Here is a 9,942-nt window from a genome sequence, read left to right as displayed (position 1 = left end):
TTTTCATTACTTTTCTTATCATTTGTTACTTATACAGCACTAGAAGGAGAGAGACAGAGTCTATTGTTTCCTTTTTTTAGGTCATTTGAAATTGGGGCATTAGTTTCATAACACAACCTGATTTACAGCTATTACAGCACTTGGTATGTGATCTCTGAAGCAATACAAAATCATTGATAAAAAGACTCCGATCAACTTTTACTGTGACAACCTGCGTTAATTACCCTTCCTCCTGTGGAACAAGCATGACAAGCTGCTGGCTGTCAAGTGAGGTCTTTATTTTCTTGTTAAGTATTTGAACTTACTGCTCTTGACTGTTTAATTACTGTGGTACACCAGGCAATTGCAAAGAATCTGCCACTCCGAAGCCACACAATGAGAAGTGAATGTTTTGCCAGCTTTTCCCCACTGATCACCATCTGTGCAGCCTGAATCCGGCTGTGCCCTTCACAGGAGAATCTCTCTGAACTGGATTCCTGGGGTTTCTGGCAGAGGTCAACATATCTTTTCATGTACACCTTTACAACAGCAGCAGGAAGAAGCGCCTGCCAAGTTTTATTTCCAAAAAGTCAAGCTCCGTTAGGTCTTGGGACCTAGAGGTAATTGCTCTCACTAGTTAGCAAATTCCAGCACACTAGGTCTGTTTTTCATAGGTTTATTTTAAGTATCTGTAAATCTTATAAGCAGAAACCAGGAAAGAGAGGTTTGCTTTTTCTGGTGCGGAGGTTTTTTAGTGTAGCTTGTTTTTACTGAGGGCAGACTGGAGTTAAAAAAAGCCTGCACCATTATTTCTGAGCAAGGCTGAAGGGCTGTGTGTTCTCTGCCCCATGGTTTCACACTTCCCACTGTAATGCCTGCACTCCGCTTCGGGCTCTGCCCAAACAAGTTCCCTTTCCTTAGCTGCAGCCGTTGGATGTTGATCTTCCCCATTAACCTTTCACATCAATTAAAACACATCGTATTTTGTTCTTCATGAGCCTTCAGGGGGCTCATTCCTGACCTCTGGTTTCTCATCACCATGCGGGGAGTGGGGGGATGATTTTTAAAAAGCCTCCTGCTTTCAAGGGAAGAGGTGTAATTCACACTTGCTGCAGAGACTCGCAATCAAGCTCGTAACTCCCGGAGTGGGTTTCCTTCACTTTTTCTCTTTTCCGAAGGCTGTGTCACCATCACTTCATCAGGAGTGATGGGGACCATCACAGAAGTACACAGCAGCATGATCCCCTGTGACTTCCACCCACTGCCCAGGCAGCCTCAACACCCCTTCGTATGGCCGTTTCTGAGGCGCAGAGAACCCAGCACAGCTTGTCAGACAGTAACATCTGAGACCACTGGCAAATGTCCCCTCACTGCTCCACAGAGCAGTCTTGTTTCAAAGATGCTCAGGAAAGACCTCAGAAACAGAGAAGATGGAGAAACAGCACAATCAAACCAGGCTAAAAGAAAATCAAAACAAAACCAAACCCAAACCAAAACCACCACACACCAAAACATCCAACCAACAAGCCAAACACCCCCCACACACATAGTACTTCACCCACCCAATTGTAAGTATCAGTGCTTGGGATTATTTCATACCACCTTCACCATCTATCCAAGATAAATACGCTCCACTGGTGTTCCTGCAGATGCATCACTAGAGTGTTGGAGTACATGTGGAGTACTGTGTATTTGGCAGACAGACTGTACTTTTTTTGATGTATTAGGTATTTTATTAGGGTGAAGAAAAATCATTCAAAAACTGTTTGACAGAAGGAAAAAGATCATGTAATTCTATTCCACAGAATAGATTTACTGCTCATCTGATTATCGGCTGTATCCAAGACAGAAGGTAATAGGGCAGCCATTAGATCTGGGAAATCTTCCAGATTCATCATATAAATAATAAATAGTGGTTGCATGAAAGCAGGAAAATACTCCAGTCCGGAAAATTGTGTAAAGCATTAGTAACGCAGTAGCACACACTGCATTCCTGAACCTTTCTAGAGAGAATTGTTTTCATTAGGTTTACACAGTCTCTAAGATGAACTATCAATGTGTTATTCACAGTATCACTGCAGAGACTGGGTCTTATCAGATGAGAGATGCACATAATAAACTTTTCTGTGGCCTGTTTTCCCTTGAGGAATGCATGGCCTGGGTTACACTAAGCCTCCGAGCAGGTAAGAAACTGAGCTCCTCCCCTCAACTGTGATTTGTTTGAACCAGTTCTACCACATAGTTGGTCCATGCAGCCAAAGCAGAATTTGTTTATAAAATGAGCTGAGTTCATTGCTGTTCTTCATTACATTGCCCTTGGAAGTTCATTTGGGAACAGGCCTTCGCTAGGTGTTACTCAAACCTTGCAGACAGTAACCTGCACAACACAAAACTGATACTAAAAGAAGTCCAGAATAGCAATTCATCCTTCCAGGCTAGCTACAAGCCTGATCCCAGGTCTTCAGAAGGCAAATAGCAGTCTTTCGTTTATTTCAGCAGGCACTCTTTGTATTTAGATCTTAACAAACCAACCAGCTATTACTGCTGTCAGAAGTTCCTGCTGACCACCAGCCAGCACAGCCTGTTCCAACATATATTGAAACTTTAACACAACCATGAATTCCACAAGGGCCCTTCACGAGCCCAGCTCAGTGCCCCAGGTCACACTTCAGTCCTAACAGCAGCGATGCACCTACCATCAGCCACTCTTCTCTGCCCTCCACCACCACAAGTATTAAGTGGGGAAAAAAAAAAGCTATTTACTAGTTGAATGGGAAAGACTTTTCCCCAGGAAGGAACAGGTCCATGGCTGCCTCAAGGAACCAAGACATCATTTGGTTGATAAATACAGCAGAACAGTTTTAATTACTTTCATTTGAATGTGACCAGGAAGTCAAAAAAGGCACAACAAACAACTGTGGTGTGGGGTTTGCTGCAGGCACCAGCAAACAGACAGGGAGGTTCCCACTGCACCAGCCAAGGGGGGCATGCTACTTGGTTTGCTTTCTTTTCATGCCTCTGGCTATCGTGCCTCTGTGTATACAACTGCAGCAATCAGTGTGAATCAGTATCAAGAAACCACTAAGCACCATGAACTCCAAATATGACAGGTCCCAAGGCAGACAGAAAAAAGAATATATTTTTATCCAGATTATTTCAGCCATTAGTCTTGCAGCAGAAGACCAAATACAGCCCATAGTGCAGGGGTGCAAGACAATGTCACCCTAAATACCACAATGGAGTTTTGGCTATTGAAAAAGCCTACAAAAGAGAGCTACCATAACCACCACCCTTGATGCCTGAGCAATCCGACTTGCAGAGCAAACCCACCAGTTCAGATTCAGCTTAGTAAAGCCAGCCTGTCTTTTTATTAGTAGTAATACTGTTGAGCTACGCTAGTTTTCTGAGGGCTTAGTGAGCAGAAACTGCCCACCAAGATATCAGATGGGTCCCAGACTCCAGCTCTTCCATGCCACAGGCTTGCTCAGCCCATTTCACATACCTACACACTAAGAAGCTGCCACAGAACAGTCACCTATTCATCCTGATTCACAGAGCTGTGCCTGGAGTTCCTCTCATTCAGACCAGCACGTTATCAGGTAAAGAAGCTTATGGCGTGCTTGTAAAGCCACCCTTTGGAGGCTCTTATTCAGGGGCTGCAGCTGTTGTTAGAGTGGACTGCTGAAAGCACAGCTGGCATTATGAGCCAGCCCCCTGGTTCCAACTGACTTCATCTTTGACAACATTTCCAGGGCCTTACTTAAATCATAAAACCATAGAACAGCAGGTTGGAAGTGACCTTGAGGATTATTTGGTTCTACCTTTCTAGGCAAGCATGACCTAGACTAGATGTCCTAGCACCCTCTCCAGCCAAATCTTAAAATGTCCTGGACATTTTTTTCCAAATGCTTGGAAACAAATATACCCGTACTTAGTTGACATTTGAGTATTCCCCTTCATAGGCAAACTTCAACCAACTTTCCAGTAAGTCTGCATCTTGCAATAAATTCTTCAAAATCAAACGCCTGCTGACTTCTAATGGGTCTCTATTTGTTACAATGAATACTTAAGAAAAAAACTTCTTACTTGGGAGACTGAGTTCATAGCTCCCAGAACTTTTATTTCTTAGTTTTGTGCCTTCCAAGAAAATAAGTCTGTTCTAACAGAAACAGCTTTTCCCAGGAGGACAGCCAAGAAACCCCCAACCCACCAAATCCATAAAAGAAAGTGATTCTTTTTAGCCTCCTCCACCTGCTTTTTCTAATTAGCAGTTTGTTTCAAATGCTGTCTGAGTGTCTCTGGGCGGGAGTACATGTCAAGGATGTGTGCTGACACAAAGTTCTTTAAAGTAAGGGCTGCCACAGCACACCTCAGCTACAGTGGAACAGCAGAGTTCTGCTACTGGAGATGGGAGGAGGGAAAAAAAAGCCTAGAAAAGCAATATATAGTTGTTGCTGATAAAGCCAGTTCTGACTCCAAAGGTAGAGATCAGTGACAGGTTATTCCTCCCTCTTTTCCCCCACTCCTCCCTTACACCAAAGGGCAAGCATCTCGGACGATGGCAGCTCAAAGCCACACATGCCCTGCTGCAACAGCGACCCAGCAGCACCTCAGGCTCAGCGCTTCCACTCCGCAAACAGGCAGCTTTGCTCCTTACCATTCAGCTACTGCATGACCAATAAAAGAATCTCTGGAGTATTTAACATAAGAACTAAGTAACCTTTATTTGATGTTTCACATAAACTGTTTCCTCTTCAAATGGAGAAACACGTACTTAAACTGTAAGATACATCCCATTATCCATACCAGAGATACTGTTACAAATTACCTATGACATTGGCGAGTACAACTGTGAAGCCTGCAACAGGAAAATCTTTCAATGCAAGGACGCAAAGTCAAACCAGTCACCCTTCATGGGGGGAAAAGAACAAAATCATATTTTACCATACCATTTTCCCTGAAAACTTCCTCTTTTTGTGATGAAATCCAGACTCCAGAGACCCAACATTTCCACTGAAAAACTAAGATAATGGGGGTGGAACGGAGGGAAATTTTCTAGACAGCTGTCTCAAAATACATCTTCAGTAGTCAATGTGTCATAAAACCCCCCAACTCTTCCACTGGTAAGGAAAGCTTAAAGCAACAAAATTTTTAGAGAGTACCTCATTCTCTAGCATCTTCCTAGCACTGAACTAGCAATTCAACTGCTGCTCTAGGCTTTAAACAGACATAAGACCAGAATCAGGCACTCGTGTCTATTTAACACATGAACAAACATTTGCCTTTAGAGTAACTGAGAAGCTAATGCTATTGCCTACAGGTAAGATGAAAAAGCATGGAGGAATTAAGATCAAAGAACAAAGGGAAATGCCTTCTGCCCCACAGAGGCTGTCTGATACAACAATTTTAAAAGTGGATGTTTTAAAGTGTAAATGATGAGAAAGGTTTTAGAAAATAAAGCAAGCTTTGTATTACTCTGACCTAATACGCATTTTCTCAGCCACCGGCTGACAGTTCTGGACACCACACGCAGGCTGTGCATGCAGGTTTCTGCAGGCACTGCTGTAACAACAATTTTTAGACAACTCCAGTGTCACTGCAGGGTCCTGCCCAAGAAGGCAGTAGCCCTACTGCAGCTATTTCACATAGGGAAAGACTATAGACTCAAAGCACTATGGACTTAGGCTATTGATTTAAATCACTGTAGACTACAGAGGTAAAGATTACAAACTTAGAGAACTCTGAAATGAGTCATAAACTCCCCAAATGCTGTGAGCTGACCTACACCCATCTTCAGAGGACCTGCAAATCAAATTTCACCTGTAAACAATACGTTAACAAGTTTAAACCCCCTCTTTCCAATGAGTTAGACAAGCTACACGCTTATGTTCAAGAACTCACATGTAAATCCAATGCATGTTTGATAAACACATTCTGCACCTCCTGTGAGCCCAGAATTCACAATGGGTGTCTGCGTAGTTCCTTTGATAAGAAATGCTACATTTAATCAGCACTTTCAAAAGTTAAAGCAATGACAGAAATCAATCTGATTTGGCTTTTTACTTTAAAAAAAACCTCCAAAATAAAATAAAACCTTGAAGCTCCTAGATTATACAATAATCCCCAATTCAGACAAAGGAGGCATATTCTCAGATTGTTTAAGTGAACCTGCTTTATAGATCTCTGTGCTGTTACAGGGCAGACTCAAGACAATGGATATCTGAAAGTTCTCATTTTATCAGGTAACTGCCCGTTTCAAAATAAAAATAGGAAATGGAAAGCAGAACCTGCAAACACAGTAATCCTTTGCAAGCAAAGAAAAACTAAAGGCTATGCAATTTCTTTTTGTTCACGTTTCAGCTCTGTAAAGGATATTTTATACAAGTTCTACCCTGACTTTTCTTTCTTCAGTTATTGGGGAAATTCCTCACATCCCACTTTCCTCCCAGTAATATATTTAGTTGTTTTAATGGCTTCATACATGTCTCTCAAGAACCATCACTGATTATGCTGCATAAACTGTTTGCTTCTTGTTGCTCACCACACATTTCAGCACTACACATTTTTGCCAGCATTCCAGACACCATCTCCGCAGTATGCTCAACCACTACCATTTGATTATTTTTTCTTTCCCTCAAACTGAAAGGATTTCTGCCTAAACTCTTTCCCAAATAGCTGCTTGAATTCATATCCCTGCACATTTAGCCGGTAACAAAAGGTTAATGTTTATTTCCAGAAGCCTCGCTCACAGGAAGCCTTCCTTCAGCACGAGCAACTTCCGTAACTCACGCCTCTGGGAGCAGAGGGGATGGGAGCGCTCCTGGATAAGCGAGGCACCTGGTCCCCCATTTGTCATCTTCCTGAGGTCACCCACCAGCTGCCTGTCCTCTCAACACCCAGCCTCGCCACCGCGGCCAAGGCATCCTCCCTCACTCACGTTTCCAGGTCTGAACTTCCAGATACAGTAAATCAATCCGCCATCACTGAAACCACTCCAACAACTGCAAGTAAGCACTTTAACACCCTTGAGCGGCCTCGCTGCATAACAAGGACACTGCAGTCCTAGCTGGAATCCAGCAAAGCACTCGCTCTGCAGGACTAGTATAGATTACACTTTGGAGGACTGCAGAACTGCAGCTACTTTTAGTCTATGACTAAATCAGGCTCCACTTGTACTTGACCCCGAGAAGAATGCCATTGAACACAAGGGCCTCTTCTCAGCTATGATCCCCTATCTCTTCCTTTTCAATGGCTAAAAAGACTATTAAGCCATCATTTCTAATGGCAAGGTAGCTCTCTTCTTAACATGTTGTGGAAATGTTTTGGCATGGCTCTATCTTCAAATTCTTCATCTTTCCTACTGCCTCCAACTCCACACACTACATTTAGGACACAGGTCACCAGAAGAACATGGATATGTTTAAGTAGTTATTACTACTCTGAGGAAGTTTGCCACTGTTTTGTAACTTACTACCTGAGTCAGGATTGTTCTCATAGGCTTATCTTTCTTGTTTTTCCTTATAAGAATAAGCAACTTCAGTTTTAAAGACATCACTGTGTCTTTCCTCACGGCTAAGGGAACATTTCCCTGGGTTTGATTCCATGAATACAGCATCTCCTCCGTAGGCAAAAAGAACACAGCTTTTATTCTGACAGTTCTTTTGGACACACAAATTCTTCTTTTAGCATAAAAATTCCCAACTGTTCCTCACTCGCTGACTCTGTCTCTGACTTCTGCACACCCCACTGCGCACCATAAATCCCTAGTGCACGGCAAGCAATCCATATTGATGAACTGGGGCTTTGAGTGAGCTACATGAAAGAGATTCCTTCTGGACCAGCTTCCATGTAAATTACACAGCTGTGAAGCAAATGAAGCCATTTCTGAACAGAGCACTCAATCAGGAACACCTACAGCAACAGGATGGAGATGCACAGAGACTTTTTTTACCCCCTTTTTTCAGTACATTTGTGGCAAGAGGTCACAAAGATGGTCATGACTGTGCCACAACTGCAGAGTGCAGCATAGACTGCTGTGAGCAGAGAGGAGATCTTTTTGCTCCAGAAGCTCTGGTAAGGACCTTGACTTTGGGCGCAAGGCTGGAAAATGGACTGGCCAGCACACTTTCAGAGGGTTTTTCACATTGAAGGACTGTGTTTTAGTCCCAGCAAGAGAGGACAGAGCCCCTGGGGACTTGGGTGTCAGACACAGTCACAGTCAGGTTGCAGACTAATAGAGGTCAACAGCCTGCCTTGGCCCTACACCTTCCCCCAGTTTGCCTCCTCCAACTACTTGCTCTGGTGCATGGCTCTGAAATGACACTGTAGGGCACTGACCTCAGTGAGAACAATGAGGCTGGACCTAAGCGGGAAGAAACATCACCTTCTACCCCACTAGCATAAAGGACTGAGAGCAGCAAAACAACAGCAGGAAGGCATTTACCACAGACACAGACTTTACCCCCAAATTGCTTCTGATAGAAAAAAAACATCATATGAATGACGAAAAATGACATACTGTCTCCCCAGGTCAGATGGTCTATCCTGCTTTCACTGTGACACAGCATCCTCTGTTCTGACAGAGTAGCAATGAATTCATGTAGCATGGTAATTCCAGCTTAATATGACTCAAAACAGCACAAGATGTGCAAGAATTTCTAGAGGGTTTTTAACCTCTGATACTGATCAGATAAGTAAGCCACCAAACCTAATAATATTCTCTAATGAATAACTACGAGCACAGAGCTCTGTGCTCGGAGTTATTCATCTGAGATAATAAGAACCCAAAGTTATTTTCTTAAGGCAGTATTTGAAAAGTGTAATTGTTGAAAGCCAAAACACTGCAGTCTGAATGATGCTATTTAAAGATGAAACTCTTCAGGTCAAAAGAAGGTGAAAAAATCAGTCTGCCTGGTATTGCAGCTGACTAATGCATTAGACCCTCTGCTGCTTCAGTTTCTGGTTGCTGCTGATCAGGTCAGCATTTCAGTCTGATGTTAAGGATCAAGTTTACAGCTCCCAGCCATGCTGGCATTTGCTCCTCAGGAAGACCTGGAAGAGGTGCCAGGGAGAAAAGCGAGGAGAGCAGGAGCTAGGAGCAAGAGCTTCTCCTCAAAACCACAGTTGGGCTAAGAATTAGGATCATCTGCCCAAATCACACACTGCCCTTTGGCTGAGCTCTCAGACACCAACCTGCAAAGGAACTGATTAGCCCCACTCTGTATCATAGAGCAGTCAAAGACAGCTCACATGGGTGGAGGGGAGAAGGGAAAGAGTTGCTCTGTTCCCTTGAAAATATTTATATCACGGAATGAAGAAAAAGACCCCACTCCTTCGGTTCTAAGCAGTTTCCTTCTATCTGTCAACATATGGTAGGAGCTATTATTATTTGGCTTAAATACAAAGTATCATCAAGCCTATTTTTCTATTTTAACAGTTTGACATTTCTATTGTGAAATCTGGGTGCAATTATATGGATGTTATTGTCCTTCTCTGTTGTGCCCTGATGGAATTTCGAGAGGGGAAAAAGCAGTGATGACGGGAGATTTTCATTTTACTCTTCTAAAAAGACAATGAGTTACGTGTCTAAATAGAATCATTATTTTATATAATATCTGTTGAATTAGTTTTTATTCTCTGCTGCTTTCAGTCTAATGCAGTTTCCTGAACCAACAGGAGCACAGATACAAAAACAGAAGTGTGCTGAGTTCAGCAGAATAATCTTTCTGTTTCATCTGGGGGAGGAAAGTGTTAACAGAGTTATAACAACCCACCTTGCAAACTGCATCCTCAATAAGTATATGCAAAGAAGTTGTGTGTACTGACTGAACTGCTTCTCAAACCCTCTGATGCAGAAAATGCATTTTCAAACATTTACAGAGAGTGACGAGTGATTGGGGGGGGGGATTATTAAGAAATACTTCCCTTTAATAAATTATCTGGTGATATTCTGCTGAGGAGAGA

The 9,942-nt window shown here is 42.9% G+C and overlaps 1 protein-coding gene and 1 long non-coding RNA gene across 2 annotated transcripts in view; one reads left to right on the top strand and one right to left on the bottom strand.

Annotated features, from left to right (window-relative positions):
• The window catches only part of MNAT1 (MNAT1 component of CDK activating kinase), a 126,333-nt gene that overhangs the window by 3,438 nt on the left and 112,953 nt on the right, over positions 1–9,942 (bottom strand). The window lies entirely within an intron of this gene.
• On the top strand, positions 480–8,153 carry LOC133224619 (uncharacterized). The gene is made up of 2 exons (XR_009728904.1): positions 480–599; positions 6,716–8,153. It is a non-coding gene; the product is annotated as an uncharacterized LOC133224619 (long non-coding RNA).

The sequence above is a fragment of the Neopsephotus bourkii genome, unplaced genomic scaffold (genome assembly GCF_033783945.1).
Source record: "Neopsephotus bourkii isolate Nb327-2 ecotype Australia unplaced genomic scaffold, CSIRO-AGI_Nbou_v1 NB_1707, whole genome shotgun sequence".
In the NCBI taxonomy this organism is placed as follows: Eukaryota; Metazoa; Chordata; class Aves; order Psittaciformes; family Psittacidae; genus Neopsephotus; species Neopsephotus bourkii.
Note: the sequence above shows the minus strand (reverse complement) of the source record. Positions and strands in the feature narration are given on the sequence as shown.